The sequence below is a fragment of the Meles meles genome, chromosome 5 (assembly GCF_922984935.1).
Source record: "Meles meles chromosome 5, mMelMel3.1 paternal haplotype, whole genome shotgun sequence".
Lineage (NCBI taxonomy): Eukaryota > Metazoa > Chordata > Mammalia > Carnivora > Mustelidae > Meles > Meles meles.
In genome coordinates, this window is record NC_060070.1 from 125,304,381 (window position 1) to 125,314,301 (window position 9,921).

At 46.5% G+C, this 9,921-nt stretch overlaps 1 pseudogene; it reads right to left on the minus strand.

Annotated features, from left to right (window-relative positions):
- Positions 1-6,446: 6,446 nt before the first annotated feature.
- On the minus strand, positions 6,447-7,284 carry LOC123942238 (annotated as a pseudogene).
- Positions 7,285-9,921: the final 2,637 nt, after the last annotated feature.

The window sequence follows — 9,921 nt, forward strand, 5'->3', positions numbered from 1 at the left end:
TGCAGAGGCCGCTGGTAGGCAACAGGCTTGAGCCCTGGAACCGAGTGAGGAAGAACTGCCCGCGGTGACCGCCAGGCTGAGTACAAACAGGCCCTCAGGAGACCCACCTCGAAACAGCCAGAAGCCCCAGCTGACCAATCCGCTACTTACAAATGGGCACAGGTACCAAAAAAGGAAAATTCCATACGTTCCCATGCCTCCTCACTCCCCGACTTCACTGTAGCCCCCACCACTGCCCCCTGGCGGACAGTCTCTCCTTTGCTGTCCTGCCCGCTGCTCCTCGAAGTGCGTTCAGAAACCGTCCATCTCCTGAGTCCCGCCTTGGGTGACTTCTCTCACCGCGGACTCAGCCGGCCCCGGGGGATCAGACGGGGAGTGCCGCGAGGTTGGCTCCGTCTCTCCTGCAGCAGGACGCCGTGGGGGGAGAGGGTGTCTTAGCAGAAGCTGCTGGTGTGAATTGAAGAGTGCAATGTGTCTGTTTTCAGCTTATTTTCATTCCATAGTCACACGTTGACAGGATGGAGGAAAGAAGGAAGAGGAGTGGGGGTTTCAGTGAGGACTCACACGCAGATAGCTGACTCTCAGACCTGGAAAGAGAGAAATCCACTGACCTCCATACAGGGGAGCTGGCTGCAGCTGCCTGCAGGGAGACTTCGTGTGCATCTTTCAAAGATTCTCCCACTAGGGGCGCCTGGGTGGCTCAGTGGGTTAAGCCTCTGCCTCCCGCCCAAGTCATGATCTCAGGGTTGTGGGATCAAGTGCCAGATTGGGCTTTCTGCTTGGTGGGGAGCCTGCTTCCTCCTCTCTTTCTGCCTGCCTCTCTGCCTACTTGTGATCTCTCTCTCTCTCTCTCTCTCTCTCTGTGTCGAATAAATAAAATCTTTTTAAATTTAAAAAAAATAAATAAAATAAAAGGCTCCCCTTCAGGGCGAGTTAAATAGGCACTGGTAGCCCAGAGGCATACCAGCCAGGCAACAAAGGGCCCCTTTTGTGCAAGTTAGAAAAATTTTTAAAAAGCCCCTTCCTTCGGAGGGCCTGAGGCCAAGGGAGCCAAAGCAGAGGCCGGAATTCAGCCACACTCACCACCTTCCTGAGTTCATAGGCAGAGCTGGGTTACCCAGTTCTCCCTGTGCCTCGGGTTATCTGCTGGGGTGCACAGCCTTGCATTCAACACATTAAAGCATTCTCAGGGCACCTGGGTGTCGTTGAGCATCTGCCTTCAGCTCAGGTCATAATCCCAGGATCATGAGATCAAGCCCTGCACTGGGCTCCCTGCTGGAGAGGAAGCCTGCTTCTCTCTCTCCCACTCCCCCTGCTTGTGTTCCCTCTCTTGCGGTTTCTCTCTGTCAAATAAATAAAAATCTTTTTTTTTTATTATTTATTTATTTATTTATTTATTTTCAGCATAACAGTATTCATTGTTGTTGCACCACACCCAGTGCTCCATGCAATACGTGCCCTCCCTATTACCCTCCACCTGGAATAAAAATCTTTTAAAAAATAAATAAATAAAAATAAATAAAGCATTCTCAGCTCCAGACAACATCTGCCTTGGAAGGGAAGAGGAAGAGGCATGGAGAAGCTTCTTTCCTCTTCCCCTTTTCTGTCCTATGTGGACACAGGTTCGTGCACGTGTGAAGACATGTGCGCACACACACTTGCACATACATGCGTGCCGGCACACACACAGTCAGGGGCCTGTTGGGTAGAGCTTAAGCCACTGAATGTTTCAGAAAGAATAGTGATACCTAAAATTGAATAGTTGGTGTAATAAAGGTGGGGGTTATCTTACCATTCATAGTTCTTGGTTTTATAGGCCAGTATCTTTTAGAAACCCAACAGGTGAAAGGTAAATATGGAATTAAAGACTCACAGTGTGGTGAAGTGCAAGGAAGCTGATGTTACTCACAAGAGTAAATAAAGTAGGAGGCCCAGGGCATAGGGCCATGGTAGTAGGATTCCTGGAGCTCAAGCACTCAGAGGGCACCACAGCCATCTTGCAGAGATCCGATGCCCATTCTCTATTTCTCCTACTGACAGAAGCCCAATTTTACTTTGTTTAGAAATGTTCCTTTGCTTTAAAAAAAAAAATGTTTTTTCTCAGTTTCCCATGCAGGTAGAAGCTGCTGTGTGATACAGTTGAAAGGGTGTCCTTCTAAGTTACTAAATGGGACTTCTCCAGAAATCCTTTCCTGGAGCTGACTCTACAGGCGGTTCACCCTCCCACTTCTTCCTGCCTGGAGCAGAAGCGTGGCAGACTGGTCTCCCGCAGGCATCTCAACAGCATTTTTTCATTCACTCCACAAACACAAGGAGGTTTCAGCACTGGGGACTCTGCATGAAGAAAACAGACAAAAATCCCTGAAAGCTTACAGTCTAGTGGGAGGAGACGAATCATAAATAAACTGCTGGATAGTATGTCCGAATGTGGTAAGGGTTAAGGAGGAAAATAAATGAAGAAATGAAGGAAGACACAGCCAGTCCTAGAGATGATGGCTCAGGAGGTTGAGGGAGCCAGGTTCCTGCTGCGCTGTCAGGAGCCCTGTTCTCACAGTGAGATTAATTTTCTTTTTAGAGAGAGAAAGTGCACACGCACACACACTTGCAAGGAAGCGGGGGTAAGGGAGGAGAAAGAATCTTAAGCAGGCTCCATGCCCAGTGCAGAGCCCGACACAGGAATCATTCTCAAGACCCTGACATTGTAACCTGAGCCAAAATCGAATCGGACGCTTAACCAACTGAGCCACCTAGGTGCCGCCCCAAGATTGATTTTAAGTGCAGAATAATTAAAGCACTAAATTGTGTATGTCATTATTTTTCCAGTTTCTGTTGCTACCAGCTGAATGCCATGAACTCACCCCGCCCGGTGATGACCCTAAAAGAAGACTGACCTGGCGTGCTCCCTGACCGTCCTCAGCTCTCAGCCCCATGACTAGGTTGTTAGCCAGATAATACAAGCAGCAAGGCAAGTAATAGACTTCCATAATAACTACTTCCATCTATGAACATACACAAAACACTGCTGTACAAATACAAGGATTTTTCACAGAACTTTTCTGTAAATTGAAGATTGAAAGTTTCAGTAGTGGTCCGGAAGTTACTTAGCCTTTCAGTGCTGCATTAAATACTAATCTTCATGAGAACAAAAGGTGAGCAGAGGATATACTTTGGAAAAAGGGGGGGGGGAGGAAATGGGGGGAAGGGAGGGATGAGTCTTTAATAGCAGAGGCTGCAGACATCTCCCCCCTGCTGAGGGAAATCGGGGAAAAGCAAATGAGGAAAAAAATATAAGGCTCTCACGGTCTCTGTTCTCTCACTTTTGAGTAAAGATGTGGGTAAGAACAAAAATTTTCTGCTAAACAAAAAAAACTGCTATAGCTAATGACAACTGCTGATTGACATTTTCCCCGCAGTGCGAGGGAGGTCACGGGACAGGTCAGGGGACCCTGGTGACCCGACATGAGCGGCTCCCACCCAGCTCCATCAATTGTTACCAGCAATCAATGCAGGCCTCATGCTAGATAGTTTTAATTTTTAAAAGCTAGAAATACGGATTTTTTTAGGTGAAATCTGCCATTTTTTAATGTTGGAAATGATTCAATATTTTTGGTAAACATTCTGCTAGCAAATTATGTTTCTGTGGTTATCAGGCAGTGGACCCTAAGTTTATGCCCTCCAGTATACTGAAGGGATGAGATAAAAAGCTGCTGCAATGAAAAGTGGGAGAAAGGTGAGGAGCTATCTGATAGTAGGTAAGGTGAGGAGATGGGAAAGAAGGGGGAAATAGAAGAGAAGACCAAAGATGGTCGGATGGAAAGATTTAAAAAAAAATAGGTAGAAAGAAAACAGTGTTGAAGAATGTGATCAAGAAGAAATTGAGGGGAAGATGAACCATGAGAGACTGTGAGAAACAAACAGGGTTTTGGAGAGAAGGAGATGGGGGGTTTCCTGAGCATGGTGGTGGGTACTAAGGAGGGCATGTATTGCATGGTGCACTGGGTGTGGGTTGGAACATTGAAAAAATAAAATAAATTTTTTTAAAAAAAGAAGAAGAGATTGGGAGAGAGTGAAGAAGCAAGGAAGAAGGTACAAAAGGTGGGAGAAGAATGTGTGAAAGGGGAGGAGATTTGAAACAGCAAAGCTGTTCTGGGGTGGGGGGGGTCTTTGGAATAATCCCCCAGAGACACAGGAATACGCAGGCACTACCAGGGACAAGAGCTCCACACAGTGAAAGGGAAGTCCAGCTTCTCAGCCTCTGGCCATCGCTGTCTTCTGAGAGTCAAACTGAAGGAGGACTTCAACTATTTCCTTCTGGACCTCTCAGTCTCTACTTTCCAAGTGATTCGGTTCTTCTTTACAGCTTCTCTCTTAACTCAGGCAAAAGACCCCAAGGGCGAAGCTGGAGACTGACACTATCCCTTCAAGCAATAAGGGCTGCCTAGAGCCAGCAAGGCCCCCCATGCAAGGGTGACCCCAAGGCAATGAGTCACCTGACCTCTGCTGCTGCCTGCGTGTCCTTACCAACCTTTGCTCCACATTTTCCCTCTATAAACCTAGAAGATTTCCAGCACTTTGGAGACAATCTTTGAGATGTAGTCAGTCCTCTGCCTTCCCAGTGTTGACCTCACTGAAATGAACTGCTTTCTTGTTTCACTACCACTCGTGTCTCTGCCTTTGGATTTTTGAGTGGTAAGTGGCCGAACCTGGTCTATTTGGGACCGCCGGAGCTGAGTGCTCTTGTACCCATGGGCCCGAGTTACAAAATGACTCAGAGCCCCACTTATCTACAGTTGCAGGAAGTCTAGGACCCTGGCCCAGGAAGTGCCACCTGGGTCAGTCAGTTTCCCCAGGTGATACCCAGTTGATACCCAGATGATACTTTTTTCAGAGAAAGCCAACATGAGACTAGTGTTTTATTTAGTATTACAATATGGCTAGTTAGTGTTACAACCGGGAAACCTGCTTTGGTGCGGGAGGAATGGCTAGTTGTGAGGATGGGTGAAAGTCAAGATGCTGCCGGCTAATGGCGGTTCTAGCATTTCCAGGCTATTAGCAGGAAGGTGGGGAAGGAAACAGCACCACTGCCAATTGTGATCGAAGGAACTCCAGTCTCCCTGCAAGGCTGTACACCTCTTGTTTCTCCCTCTCACTACTTCCTTGTGGGTATCCACCCTCTTCATCCCCTCCCTTCTTTTACAAACTAACACTGAGCTAGGGGTCAACTCCGCTTCAGGGAAGGCTTGAACCATGGATAGCCCAGTCAAGAAGGAGAATTACAGGGGCACCTGGAGGGTTCGGTCGGTTAAGCATCCGACTCTTGATTTTGGCTCAGGTCATGATCTCAGGGCTATGGGATCAAGCTCCACGTCAGGCTCCACACTCAGTATGGAGTCTGCTTAAGATTCTCTCCCTTGCTCTCTCTGCCCCTCCCTACCACCCCTTGTGTGCGCACTCTGTCTCTCAAAAAAGGGGGAGGGGCACCTGGGTGCTCAGTCATTAAGCGTCTGCCTTCTACCCAGGTCATGATCTCAGGGTCCTAGGATCAGGCCCATCATCAGGCTCCCTGCTCAGCGGGAGGCCTGCTTCTTCCTCTCCCACTCCCCCTGATTGTTTCCCTTTCTTGTTATGTCTTTCCCTGTCAAATAAATAAATAAAATCTTAAAAAAAAAAAAAAAAAGACAGCCCAGAACAGGGACACAGTAGAATTCCATATCAAAGGTGACTGTCCCTAAAATGATTTCTGTCTCAGGGGACCCCTCTGGACATTTCTCATCTCTCTGCTCAAGGAAGACACCCTTTCTTCTTACTGTGCTCAGCAATGAAACACCTCTTTGGTGAGCCTCTCGGTTCAGATTCTGCCTTAATTTCATGTATTCAAAGGATACACTGCAGAGTGTTATCTTAATAAAAGAGCAATACTCCCCCAAATTAAGGATACTATCATACCTTACAGCAAAAACAAAGGAAGGGAAAAAAGGAAGGAAGGAAAGGAGGAAGGTGGGAGGGAAGGAAGGGAAGAAGAAGGGTGGAAGAGAGGGAAGGCAGGATTTACTGCCATCATCCTCAAGGATAGAGTGGTTTCCTCCTCTTAGCCAGGCGGCAACATCCCATGACTGTTATATCCTGAATGGCATTCCAGGTTCCTCAAGGCCTCGCAGATCATTTCTTCTGCTTCTTCTTCTTCTTTTTTTTTTTTTTTTTTTTGAGACTTATTTATTTATTTAGAGAGAACGAGAGAGTGCATGCCCACATGAGCCTGTGCAACAGGGCCAGAGGGAGAGGGAGAGGGGACCCCAAGTAGACTCTGCCCTGAGTGTGGAGCCCAATGTGGGGCTCAATTTCATGACCCTGACATCCCAACCTGAGCTGAAACCAAGAGTCAGATGCTCAACTGACTCTGCCACCCAGGTTCCCTTCTTTTTTTTTCCCCCCTATGGGTCTGTTATTTAATTAGGTTCTTTGTAAGAAATTCGTAAGAACCCCAGTTTGTGAGGATAAACTCCATTTGTAAGAGAAAACAAGGGCAGAAAAAGCCCTGAAGCTGAGGAACAGTTTTGATTTTTGGCAGAATTTGTGAGTCCACAGCTTTATGACCAACCTGGCGCTGCCCTGTGATTTCTAATTTGTCCTTCTCCATGTCAAAGAACTCACCTTGCTGGTGTCTGGGTTTACGAAGCTTCTTCTTCTTGAAGTACGCCTCCGTGAGATGTCTGGGTGGTGGTGGCAATGACAAATTTCTGGTGTGTTCTACACAGAGGACTGAGGGCCAGTGGTCTAGTCACAAGTGGCAAGTCACCACTCAGCTGCCTCGGGAAAACCACCTCTTGCCTTTGTGGTGTCCTCTGTGATGCCCAGTGAAGAGGATCAAAATGGCCCCAGGAGTGATGCCAACTTGGTTTTCTCACGTGCTGACTGAAAGGTTTTTTGCGAGGCTCAACAGCTTTTAAGACATCTTCAGCAGGATGATTCCTAGACATTGGGCCAAGTTGAACCACTTGAGTACCACCATTCTGGTCACCACCAACCAGTTCATGACAGTAGCAAGAATCTTCTCCTTTTTCTTTTCCATCCTGGATCCAGCTGCTGAATACATCCTATTGCACAGAGCCTTTCTGGAACACACACCCTCTGACTAGGACAGAGTATCTATTGGCTGCAGTAGGGTTTCCCCTTCTTTGGCATTTTAGCCTTGGGGTTACTGTTCTTAACCTTGCCATCAGCGTCGGCCTGCTTAGCTTCAGGTTTTTTCTTAGTGTCCAGCTTCTCAGCTTTTCCACCGACCATCTTGCAAGATGGAGAGCAATTTCCTATTTTTCTTACCTGTGTAGCCTTAAAAAAAGCTCCTCCCTGAAGGTAATTTGGATGTCTCTCTGTTCTTTGCATCTGAGATGCTGAATACCTTCTTCAACTTAGCTTGTTTGTAGAACACAGTCAGGGTTTGTGTTTGCGTGTTTTGTTTCTCAGTCAGAAGGTCGAGGATGAAAGTGGAGGATGTTTGAACATTGAATGGAAATGTTCAGAATCTGAAGGATGGAAGAAGAGGTGCATATTCTCCCGCCTGGAGGGGAGCTCACTTCACTCCTGGGTCCAGAGTCTAGGTCATTTCCTCATGATCAAGTTGTTAAAAAATTGAGGTGACATCTTTTCTGTGCTTCCAAACAATAGCAACTGGTATTAATATACAGAAATGTCCTGGATAGCAGGTGAACATAGAGGAAGACAGGTTCCAATATCTGTGTCCCATTCCTCCCTTTTGCTGCCCACTTCTCTTCCCTTGGTCTCTAGTCTGCTCCAGTTGGAAAACTGGCACTTCCTAACATAGAAACAAGAGCAGTAAGTGCGTGGGGACAGGAAACATGGATCATTAACAAGAACTGAGCTCCCTCCAGAGTGCTCCTAAGTGAGCACCTTCGCCCTGCCCCCAGGAAGCCGTTTTCTACCTACCTCCACCCTCCCACCCTCCCAAACCCCCCCATTCCCCCCTGCACCCCACTCCCAGCAGAGGTCCCTGCAGGACCTGCTTCAGCTTGATTCACTCTCTGGACAGATCTTTAGCCCACTCTTCCTAAAGCCCAAGAGGTCATTACTCCCTTGAGCTGCTGGAAAAACACTACAGAAATCAGAGTCCAGGAAAGAAAAACAGGCAAAAAAAATCGAACAAGTGCAGGGAGTTGAACAGATGTTTATTTTGATCCATGTCCAGTTTTTACAAACCTAGAAAGGAATACAATGTCCAGGAAAAGGCAAGCTGAAGGGAGGGAGGGAAGGAAGCTAATAATATCAACTTTGAGACTCTACATAAAAAAATAAATTCGATCCACTTATCATCGCACACAAAGGATAACTTCTACATAGGATTCTTTTTTTTAATTGAAGCTGTAGCAGGGCACCCGGGTGGCTCCATCAATTGAACGTCTGACTCTTGGTTTTGGCTCAGGTCATGATCTCAGGGTTGTGAGATGGAGCCCCGCTCGGGCTCCCCTCTCCCTCCCTCTCTGCCCCTCTCCACTGCTTGTAAGGGCTCTCTCTGTCTCTCTCTCAAATAAGTAAATATTTTTTTAAAAATTGAAGCTATAGAAGTACAGGGGAGAGGGTACCTGGGTGGCTCAGTGGGTTAAGCTGCTGCCTTCGGCTCAGGTCCTTGGTCTCAGGATCCTGGGATCAAGTCCCACATGGGGCTTTCTGCTCGGTGGGGAGCCTGCTTCTCCCTCTCTCTCTCTCTGCCTGCCTCTCTGCCTACTTGTGATCTCTCGCTGTCAAATAAATAAATAAAATCTTTAAAAAAAAAAAAAAAAGAAGTACCAAGGGGGGAAAAATGGCAGAATTTCTCTGTGACGTGAGAGTAGAGACTTTCATAACTACAGCCAAAAACCCAGCTTCAACTGAAGAGAAAGATTGATCAACTTAACTACATAAAAATTTAAAAGCAGGGCACCTGGGTGGCTCAGTCTGTTAAGCATCTGCCTTCAGCTCAGGTCATGATCCCAGAGTCCTGGGATCTAGCCCCACATTGAAGTCCCAGCTCAGTGAGGAGACTGCTTCTCCTTCTCCCTCTGCGGCTCCCCCTGATCATAAGTAGAAAGCCACCGCTCAGCTGCCTCAGGAAAACCACCTCTTGCCTTTGTGGTATCCTCTGTGGTGCCCAGTGAAGAGGATCAAAATGGCTCCAGGAGACACGCCAGCAGGGAGTCTGCTTCCTTCTCTCACTCTCCCTCTGTTCTCAATAAATAAATTGTTCTCAATAAACAATAAATTGTTCTCAAATAAATAAATAAATCTTCTCTTTCTCTCTCTCTTTCCGTGTCAAATAAATAAATAAAATCTTTTTTTAAAAATGTAAAAACAAACACTTTCTTTCTTTAAAGATTTTATTTATTTATTTATTTATTATTTAATTTATTTATTTGACAGTGAGAGAGGGAAAACAAGCAGGGGGAGTACGAGAGGGAGAAGCAGGTTTCCCGCTGAGCAGGGAGCCCAATGCTGGGCTCAATGCCAGGACCCTGGGGTCATGACCTGAGCCAAAGGCAGATGCTTAATGACTGAGTCACCCAGGTGCCCAAGCAAACACTTTTTTAAGGAAAACATTACCATGAACGCAGTCAAATGACAAACATGTCACAGACAAATGGCTAACATCTCTAATATATAAAGAACTTCTAAAATTAAAGGGAAAAGAACCAACAATTTTAAGGGGAGCAGAATAGATCATTCCAAAATGTGCCACTTTGGCATTTGAATTATTTTGACCTGAAGGTAATCAACACCCAGCAGACTCAGGAAAAGCTTTTTACCTCTCCCTCAACTGCCTAAAGGAACTTAGATAGGGACATGAACCACAAAAAGAGCTATTACCAGAGATAACTTATTTTTTCCCAAGTAATCTCTATACCCAGTGTGGGGCTCAAACTCACAACCCCA